This window comes from Erythrolamprus reginae, chromosome 1 (assembly GCF_031021105.1).
Source record: "Erythrolamprus reginae isolate rEryReg1 chromosome 1, rEryReg1.hap1, whole genome shotgun sequence".
NCBI classification, from domain to species: domain Eukaryota; kingdom Metazoa; phylum Chordata; class Lepidosauria; order Squamata; family Dipsadidae; genus Erythrolamprus; species Erythrolamprus reginae.
The window spans coordinates 61,623,753-61,633,554 of NC_091950.1; the positions used below are offsets into that span (position 1 = coordinate 61,623,753).

At 41.8% G+C, this 9,802-nt stretch overlaps 1 long non-coding RNA gene across 1 annotated transcript in view; it reads left to right on the forward strand.

Annotated features, from left to right (window-relative positions):
- Positions 1-9,369, forward strand: part of LOC139157209 (uncharacterized) — a 32,962-nt gene extending 23,593 nt beyond the window's left edge. Inside the window, exon 3 of the long non-coding RNA XR_011557443.1 lies at positions 9,108-9,369. This is a non-coding gene — a long non-coding RNA (uncharacterized lncRNA). The remainder of the gene's footprint in view (positions 1-9,107) is intronic.
- The last annotated feature ends 433 nt before the right edge of the window (positions 9,370-9,802 follow it).

Consider the following 9,802-nt stretch of genomic DNA (forward strand, 5'->3'; position numbering starts at 1 on the left):
GCAAAATAATAGAGTTGAAAAGGACCTTGGAGGTCTTCTAGTCCAACCCTCTGCTCAAGCAGGAGATGCCATAATATGAGTAAAATGTAACTTGAGAAGGCTTCCATACTTTTATTATATTTGGTGCATCTCATCATTTATTTATTTATTTTATTTTATTTATTCAATTTTTATGCCGCCCTTCTCCTTAGACTCAGGGCGGCTTACAACATGTTAGCAATAGCACTTTTGAACAGAGCCAGCCTATTGCCCCCACAATTTGGGTCCTCATTTTACCCACCTCAGAAGGATGGAAGGCTGAGTCAACCTTGAGCCGGTGATGAGATTTGAACCGCTGACCTGCAGATCTACAGTCAGCTTCATTGGCCTGCAGTAAAGCACTCTACCTGCTGCGCCACCCCGGCTCTCATCTTACAAATTAAATTTTATACAAAGAGGCAATGCAAATTTTAAATCAATGTGGCTTGTGTATCCTCCAAACCAACCAAGCATGCCACATGTTGGAAATGAAAGCTCAGAAGGAAGAAACTGTAATCAGAACAATGTATATGGAATGAGCATCAACAGCCTAGGAATTACTAAAGAGAACACTGGGGGAAATATAAAATATTTTGTTTGCAGACTAATTAAAATAGATGCCCTCTTCTTTTTTGTCACAGTTGTAAGAATACCAGCTAAGGAGCCACAAGGGAACTATTTATTTGCTTCCCTTCCAAGCCACCCAGCTGTTCTTTCATTTGTGGTCTTTGGGCTAATTACATAATGTCCCTAATTTATACCTACTGGTAAATCGGATCAGAGCATTACCTGGAGGGCATGCTCTAATTAGAAGAATTTCAGAACAAATTGTTTAAAGAGCTTGTTTGGTATGATTAAATGGAAGTGATGGCCTCTCCATATCTCTTTTTAAGACCAGTAACACTTATTTTATGCAAAAAAAAATTGTATATTGTAATAGCTGTGTTTCCATCTTAGAAGCTCTGTTGAAAATCTGAGTGATTCTTGAAGAGAACAAACAATCTCTTGTTCTCTCCTCCACTTTCTCTCTTTGAAAACACAGAAAGGTTGTCCTAAGTGACATATATACTTTGTGGCGCTGCCTAAATTCTGATCATTACAGTGAAACAGTGCTACAACACAGAAGAGCAAGACCTGTGAGTTTATGCTTCCAATCAAAGTGTTTAGATAATTTCCTAGCATTCACTTTGATAAACATGTCTCTTGCACATGTCTATAATCAAAGAATGCTACCTGAATGAATGAAATGGATTCTGATCTAGCATGTAGTATATAAATATGTCTTGTTTATTACCTGAATTAAATTTGAAAGCCTTCGTGGTCTTTTGAACACACCTAGGAAAATTTCACTATATGGGGCTAATCCAATCCATGGAAGTTCCCCATCTGAATAATAAGTTACTTATGGAATTTTCCTCTGTTCCCATGTCCCACTTTCTAATATTAGATTGAAATCTTCTGTGGCCAGAAAACAATAGGGCATGATTAAATGTGATTTTCTGAGGCAAACTTGAGTAAAGTCAAGTGTCTTGAGAGTCCTGAGAAAAGAAGGAAGCCCATGCATTGCTAGGCCTGGTTGGCTGAGGCTTTTCAGCTGCAATAGGTTTCTGTGGGCTGGTGGACACCAGAATTCCGCCATTCCCTGAGGCATCCCTGAACGATTAACATCCTATGCAATTGCTTAACAACTGCAATGGGGAAAACTCAGATTGTACTCATTGAGGAAGACAATCAGGTGGTTGTTTCATGTAACAACTACAATGATTTACAATTAAAAAAAATTGGGCTCGATTATGCTCATAAGATTCCCTGTATCATCAAAACATTATTTGGTAGATATGTTTAGTGAATGCAATAAATCAAAGGGAATCTACTGACTTACCTGACAAAATGTGATTTTGTTAAAAATAGCTAGTCAGTCCTGTATATCATTTGAATTTAAAAGTCAGTTTTCCTGTGGTAATGATACAGCAGCCTATTTCTCTGGCTTGGTTTCAGTTACTGCAGTGAATCAAAGTAACTCAACCCCAAGCCTGTCATTAAAACACCACTGTGCTCAAAGACAGTAGATTCAGCATAAATTGACATTGTAGTTCATACCATTCCAAACTATTTTTCAATAAACAGGAATAAGGCAGACCACAGTTACTATCCTGCATTTGGTTACAATTATGCACTTGACACAGAATTGCTATGAAAGCTTTTTTCTCAGGGTTGAGGAAGTTACAGCAGGCAAGGAATAAAAACCATAGCAGAGCCTCTGAAGAAATCTTGCCTGAGTGGTTTTTCTTTTAACAGAAAGATCCATATCAAAGTTCCTTTAAAAAAATATTATTTTTTGATTTAGAAATACACAAACAAAAACAAGCATAAAAACATACATTTGGGATACTTACATCCCCATTTTTACCTTATTTTTGTTAACATTTTGCTTGCATGTTTTTATTTAAACTACAAATAAAGTTATTTTTGTCTATTATTAATCTCTTAGGATATATTTCTATTTAATTTCACTTTATTTATTTATTATTTTATTTATTGGATTTGTATGCCAACCCTCTCTGAAGACACTTCCTTTATCATTTCTTTCTTTTATCCACTTATAAAATTTATCCATTATCTTACAGTCTGAATCTTCTTTCCTTGTCAATGTTTCCATCTCTGCACAGTCCAATTTCTAATTTCCTTGTCAACGTGTCCATCTCTGCACAGTCCATGATTTTTTAAAATTATCATTCCTTCTTTTGACACCTCTTCACTTCTCCTTTACTGTGCATAGGTGATCCTTGATGCTGTGAGAATATGGATAATCAGGTATTAAATTTCCTTTTTGTACATCTTGTTAATAACACCTAATGGAAATATTTCTGGTTTTTTTCTCTATTTCTTCTTTTGTAACTTCTTTTAACCATTTCCCTATCATATTCCAATAAGTTCTTGCCTCTGCGTAAGTCCACCATAGGTGATAGAATGTTTTATTTTCTTTTTTACATTTCCAGCACCTAGGGGATGCATTCGGGAACATTTTTGATATTGTTTCTGGTGATACGTGCCAGCAATAAAACATCTTGCACTAGTTTTTCTTGAGTGTATTTGATCATGTAATTTGCCATTTGAAAGACCATAGTCTTTCCCATTTGTCTAATTCTATCAGACATCCAATTTTTTTCCCAACTAATCATATTGTTCACTATCTCCTCCTCTGTTTTGTATCGACCATATTTTTGGAGTATAAGATGCACCGGAGTATAAGACACACCTTAGATTTTTGGGAGGAAAATAGGGAAAATAATATGCTTACCAAGTATTCATCTGGCTAACAGCCTTAGTCTGGTCAGCTTTAGCACATTATTTTATCCCCTGGTTAGGGCTTTAAAAAAACTTTATTCAGAGAGAGTAACAATGAAAGAGCTCAAACAGCAAATGGGCAGAAGCCCGTCGTTCCCTTCTACCCAATAACAAGTGTCACTGGGGAGGTAACTCATGCAATAAGATGTTGAAACAGGATACTGGTAGTTGGTGTAATACCTTCCAAGGATAGGATAGCAATTGTCCTTTATGGCTAGGACTGAGTCAAAAGAAGGGGGATGACAGTAGTGAAGTGCTTTTATACTTCAGACTCGGTCCTGATTGGCTAAAGGGCAGTGTATTCCCACCCTTTGAGGCTAGCTCTACACACTATGGAGAATATTTCATTTTCCTAAGAGAAGGGTGGTGCTACACTTCTTTATTAATAAAGAAGAGAAAAACACATTACTTTTTTCAATTTATATCAAACTAGGTAGGATAGCTAATAACCTAGAAGACAGAAAAGTAATTGAAAATCTTGATATATAGGAAAGCAAGTTAGATGTAACAATGAAATGTAACACAGACCATGCAGATTCTTCACATGGAAAGCATCCAGGTAAAGTTACTAGTTTTACATGTCAGAAATATCTTAGATTACAAATTGATTGCTCAGCAGGGTGATGTGGCTGTAAAGAAAACCATCAAAATTTCAAGCTCCATTGATAAAGTACAGTTTCAAAATTACAAGGAAGCAAATGTTCCATTTTTATTCTGCATCAGTTAAACTCCACTTACCTACTGGTTTCTGTTCTGAGTGGTGTTGTGGTTGACTCTGGGCCAGCTCCTGCTCCAAGGACTTGGGGGTTGATGTGGGAGAATCTTCACATTATCAGAGGCCAGTTTTACTGCCAACAGCTTCCAACAGTGAAGTATTTGTGTCAGGGAAGATTCTAGTGAAGTAGGATCAATGGAGGAGGTAATTGCAGGCAGCCCATTCACTAATTACCCCATGTGAACCATAATCATCATTATCATCATTAGGTTCAGAAGAGGAGGCATTCATAGATGTTCTCAGGTGCAGGTTGATGTCAAGGAAGGAACAACTGTGCAAGTATTACAGGAAATAAGGGAGAATATCTGTGGTTGGGGCAATTAGCCTACAGGGGCTGTTGATAAATTGCCAGCATTGTTGCCTCTTGGTGTGGGAGTTTATCCGTTTGAAGAGAGGGAGAAAGAGAACTGTGTTTTATGTCTGGATTGTACAAGGACTATTTGAACTGTTTCAGGATTTTACAGGACTCTTGGACTAATTCACAGTTAAGTTTAACTGTGAGGATTCTTGAAGGGGGGTGACTGTGCCATCTCCACAGCTGCTTTTTATCTGCTTTGCTTTTGTTTTATGTTTTTCACAGCATTCAAGGCTTGTTGTGTGTGAGAGAGCACTTTGGCTGATTAAAAGTGCATTTTGGACAGTATTTTACTTTTCATAAACCAACTTTGTTTACTTTACAAATGTGTGTGTTTTAATTTCTCCTTTGGACTTAATTGGGGGCTTGTAACATGAAGCGCGGCATAACAAGTACCATGTTGGACAATTTGCAACAAAATCAGACAAGAGCAACCTGGATTGTCTGGGGAACAAGGAATCTATAATTCTAAGAAGAGAAGGTGTGTGTGTGTGTTTGGGGGAAGGGATAGCACTCTGCAAGGGCTTACTGCTATTCAATAAGAAGAATTTATCTCTAGTTCTCCTGGGGAATGGGGAAGAAGTGAAATCCTTTCAAGGCACCTCTGGCACATAGATAACCATTGAATTCCTGCAATGAACAAGGATTAGACTCAGTAGCCCAATAGTCAGGGGCGGATTGCTGGTGCACTGCACATGCAGCTTTGCTTCTCCTTTGTGTATATATGTGTCCCAGCATGTTTTTGCTTCTGTGCATGCGCAGGAAGAAAAATCTCACAAGGGGACGCATGCATGAGATTTCGGTGGTTTTTTCACTTCTGTGCATGCAGAGAATATTATTTTGTGCCCCATCTTCCTGTTGCCTTGGTAACAGGCTGGGGCTGTTTTGACAGCCAGAGGCTTGCGCTGCGGCCCTATAAATAGGGCTGCGCAGCGGGGGCTCATCCTTTTCAACCTGGCTGTCACAGCAAGAGCAAACACCTGCCCACCCTCCTCTATTTTTCAGTGTGCTTCTAGGGTCGCCTTTTAGGGGCCAAGTAGGATAGTTTTTACGGTTCCAAAATTTATTTGTTTTTTTGCCTACTTCACACTGGAGAGTGAGGATGGACAAGTTAGGAGGTGAGGCACACATTAGTTTCAATCTGGTTTCAATTGGCTTATCCCTTTGGTCACTGGGGTTTAGCAGGTAAGGGGCAGAAATCACTGAAATCTCTTGCATGTGTCCCTTCACAATATTTTGCTTCTGTGGATGTGCATGAAGCAAAAATATGCTAGGATGTGTGCACACACAAAAGAACTGAAGCTGCTCACACAGCACAATATTTGCTACCTCTGCACCATCCTCTACTGTATTGGTAGCAACCCACTACTGCCAATAGTCCTTTACTAAACTAAGGTGTTTGTGATTGCCAGTAAAAAAAAGGGGGGGGGGTCCCATTTCTGTTCAAATTTAAGAATTAAAATTGTAGTTTATCAATTGTATGAGTTTAAAAAAATCAAATTGTTGTTGCTGCTGTATGTAGCAATGCTGCCAAACATTACAAAGAGCCTCTGTTGGGTAGTGCATGAAGTCTTGGATAAGGACTAAGAAATACATCCTGAAATTTACATTAGTTGACTTGGAGCTTTTCACATTCGCATAGCCTAAATTAACAAATAGAGATGCTGCTTTGAGGTTAAAATAAAAGGTGATCCTCATATTTCCTATTTTGAGCTCTTGCGTGTGAACGAGACGAGAAGGTGGAATTGATAGAAAGAGGCACTTAATAAATACAATTCAATTCACCTAACCGGTGAATCCCACTGAAATAATGTTTGCGATGGGGGAAAACACTATGTTTTATAAACTTGGTCCCAGTTAACTGCCCAATTCAGGCAAGTGAATTTTATATCACTTAAATGGAGATTTGACCTGGTCTGAAGTGAAGGTTTTATAGCTCCGTAACTCTCAGTTCCTATTAAACGATCAGGATTTGGAACTATTCCTCAATAAAATGAAACAAAGTGGTTGGTTTTGGATTTATTTTTATTTTGAAATCATGGGTTCTTAGTCAATGCTATGTCATTCATTAAACAATTTGCCAAAACTTGCTGTATAAATTTGTGCTGTTGACTTTAACAGCTGAAGGCTTGCCAGGAAGACACATTTTTATTTATTTCATTCATTGAAATAAATAAATAAATAAACAAACAAATAAACAAACAAATAAACAAACAAACAAACAAACAAACAAATAAATAGTCTGCTAACATAACTGCATTTTTAGAACAAGCACAGAGTTGAATTATAGTCATAGATTTCAACATTTTCAGTCATTTCACATACTTAGGGTATAATGCTCACATCGTTAACTCACTACTCATTGCTAGAACAAGTGTTGATGTGCAGATGTGAACAGATCATCACACATTATGCTGAAATACATAATGCTCAACCACTATAACTGTTCCAGTATATTTGAATTTAAGCAGATTGAAGTCTAGGCTCTGCTATTGTATTTTAGTTTTACCTGTATTATTTTAATCTTCTCACTATTTCCTGTTCTTTAAACTAAACTCACACTTCTGTACTTCGTGATTTTAAAATTATACTGATTTTACACTATGCACAAATACTTAGGAATTGACTTGAAAGAATTCAACCCTGAAAGCTAAAATCTATAATTTTAAATAAAGGCAGGATTTCCCAAAGTACTGTCACAGAAGCCTCTCATGTCAGATCTTCTGAAGTTTTCTGTGGTCACCCAGGACCAAGTTAGTAGGTAGAAATATGGACAAATTTTTTTGTGTGTCTGCATTTTTAAAAAATCCATCACAAACAATGGTGATGGTGCTTTAACGTCATATAAATTCAATGGACATACCTACAAATGCCTCTACTTACGAACATTTCTAGATAAGAACTGGGTGTTCAAGATTTTTTTGCCTCTTCTCAAGAACCATTTTCCACTTACAAACCCGAGCCTCCGAAACTGTAACCAGAAAAGGCAGGGAGAAGCCTCCGTGGGGCCTCTCTAAGAATCTCCTAGGAGGAAACAGGGCTGGAAAAGGTGGGGAGAAGCCTCCTTGGGGCTTCTTTAGGAATCTCCTGGGAGGAAACAGGGCCTCCACCCTCCCTGTGGTTTTCCCAATCACACACATTATTTGCTTTTACATTGATTCCTATGGGAAAAATTGCTTCTTCTTACAAACTTTTCTACTTAAGAACCTGGTCACGGAACGAATTAAGTTCGTAAGTAGAGGTACCACTGTACTTTATAGAGTAAAATCTTTATTTCAAATTTTTAAGGTGGAACCATGAATGAATGTATGAATGTATGAATGAATATCATTTTAATTAAGAGCAGACGTACAAAGTACTTCTTCAGAACATTTGCAAAGTGTGCTCAGCTGGAGTATAAATGAATGTAGCACAAGACAGTATTCAGTACAACATAATAATATGGGTAATTATAATAATATGGATACTTGCTTTACAAAGTTATGACATTGCATTTTTGATTTTTGTAATATTAAATTCAAGTTTGTACAAAGAGTGTCAATATGTGTGAAATTGCAATCAGAGTTCTCAAATATTGCAATAGCATAATGTTTTATCTTTGCTCTGTTTTGCTTTTCCAAAAGAGCCCAGCGGATTTACTTCTGCTAGAGGCTGTTTTGCCATATATCCCATTAAAGTCATCCTATTAAGTGTTCTTGAGGTCTGGCATGTTGTAATTGATTACAAATTGTCTACAACACACAGGCCAAAATAGAATTAGGGAAAGCAATTCCAAAAGGGCAGCGCCGGACTTACCCGGCAGGCAGGCTTTGCTGGAGGGACCGGGAGACACGGTCCCTCATGGCGGCCGCCATTTTGGATCCCGGGCGAAGTCTCGCGATGCAAGACTTCGCTCGGGAGATCGGGGCCTGATTGGCCAGGCCCTGATTGGTCCGGGCGGGGCCTGCTTGCCCTATATAAGGGCGAGCAGGCCCGGGGCTCTTCCTTTTCGCCCGGACCAAGCTTCTGAGCAGACGTTCGTTCGTCTGCTCCGGCGGCCATTTTAGGTGGCGACCTCGTGCGAGGCGCCATTTTGTGGCCTGTGTTCTAGCGAAGAGCCTTATTCTGTGCCTAGCGGAGCCAGCATCGGCTGGACTCCGCTCCGGTTTGGAGCCTCATTGCCCTTTAGGGGGTGGTGGGTGGTGCTGCCTTTGGGAGGCCCCGCGGGCTTGCGGTGTTCCCGGGGTGGCTTGTGGCCTGGGATAAAGGCCTGGTGTCGGGCCTTGTTGCCCGAGGGGAGGAGGGATTAGCCTCCTGAGGGGGTTTTTTCTGCGGAGGCCTGCGGCTTCAGGCAGGCCTTTGCCAACGCGGGGCAGGGTTCGTTGGTGGCTTTGTTTCTGCTCTATCCCTTCTGTGAAAGTAGATTTATTCTTCCTGTAATGGCCCCTAAGAAGCGGCCAGCTAAGGCCCTCTCGGCCCAACCAGTGGTGCGGCCTAGGAGGGCTGCCAGGCCGTCTGCCCGGGCTCGGGCGGCGGCAGAGGGGCCCCCGGGGGGGATCCCGGTGGGGGGGGGGTTGGGTTTACACCCACAGTCCCTCAACCCGCGGTGTCCCCTTCTCTCTCCTGGGCCAGGGTACTGGAGCGGCTCGATGAGTTGGAGAGGTGGCGGTCGGGGGCAGGCCCGGAGGGGCTTTCCTCGGCTGCCACCGCAGCATGGGGCGCAGACCCCGAAGAGGAGTCGGCCCCAGCAGGGCAAGTGGCCCACGAAGTACAGATGGCGGGCACCGGACAGGCGGGCAGCATCGGTCAGACGGGCCACGCTGGACAGATGGCCCAGCCTGGGCAATGGCCATCGTTCCAGGGCCCAACCAGGATGGGCCCACCGTGGATGTCTTCTACCCCTTACTGGGCAGGTGAGGTTGCACCACATGCAGGCACATCTCCGCTCCTGCCCATACAGGGTCCTGGGTTCATCCCGCCAGCTTTGGGGGGTGGCAACAGCTTTACGGGGGCGGCAGCAGGCACCTGTAGTCAGGTCTGGTCTCCACCAGCTCCGCCAGTGGGGGCGCTGGGGGTACCTGTCCCACCTGGGGCGGGGGTGGGGGGTTGGATTCCTCCCCCACCGGCCATTATGCCACCGGTCCCATTCATGTATCCACCTGGGCTTGGGGTGCTGGGCTCGGGGGCCACCACGGTGTGGGACCCGTTCGCCAGCATCAAGCCTGGGGCCATCCCTTGCGGGTTGCCCGCTACGCCTTTAGGGTACCATCTGCACCCGTCAGTTAAGGAGGCAATCTGGCGGGGGGAGTACGTTGATTTGTTCTCCA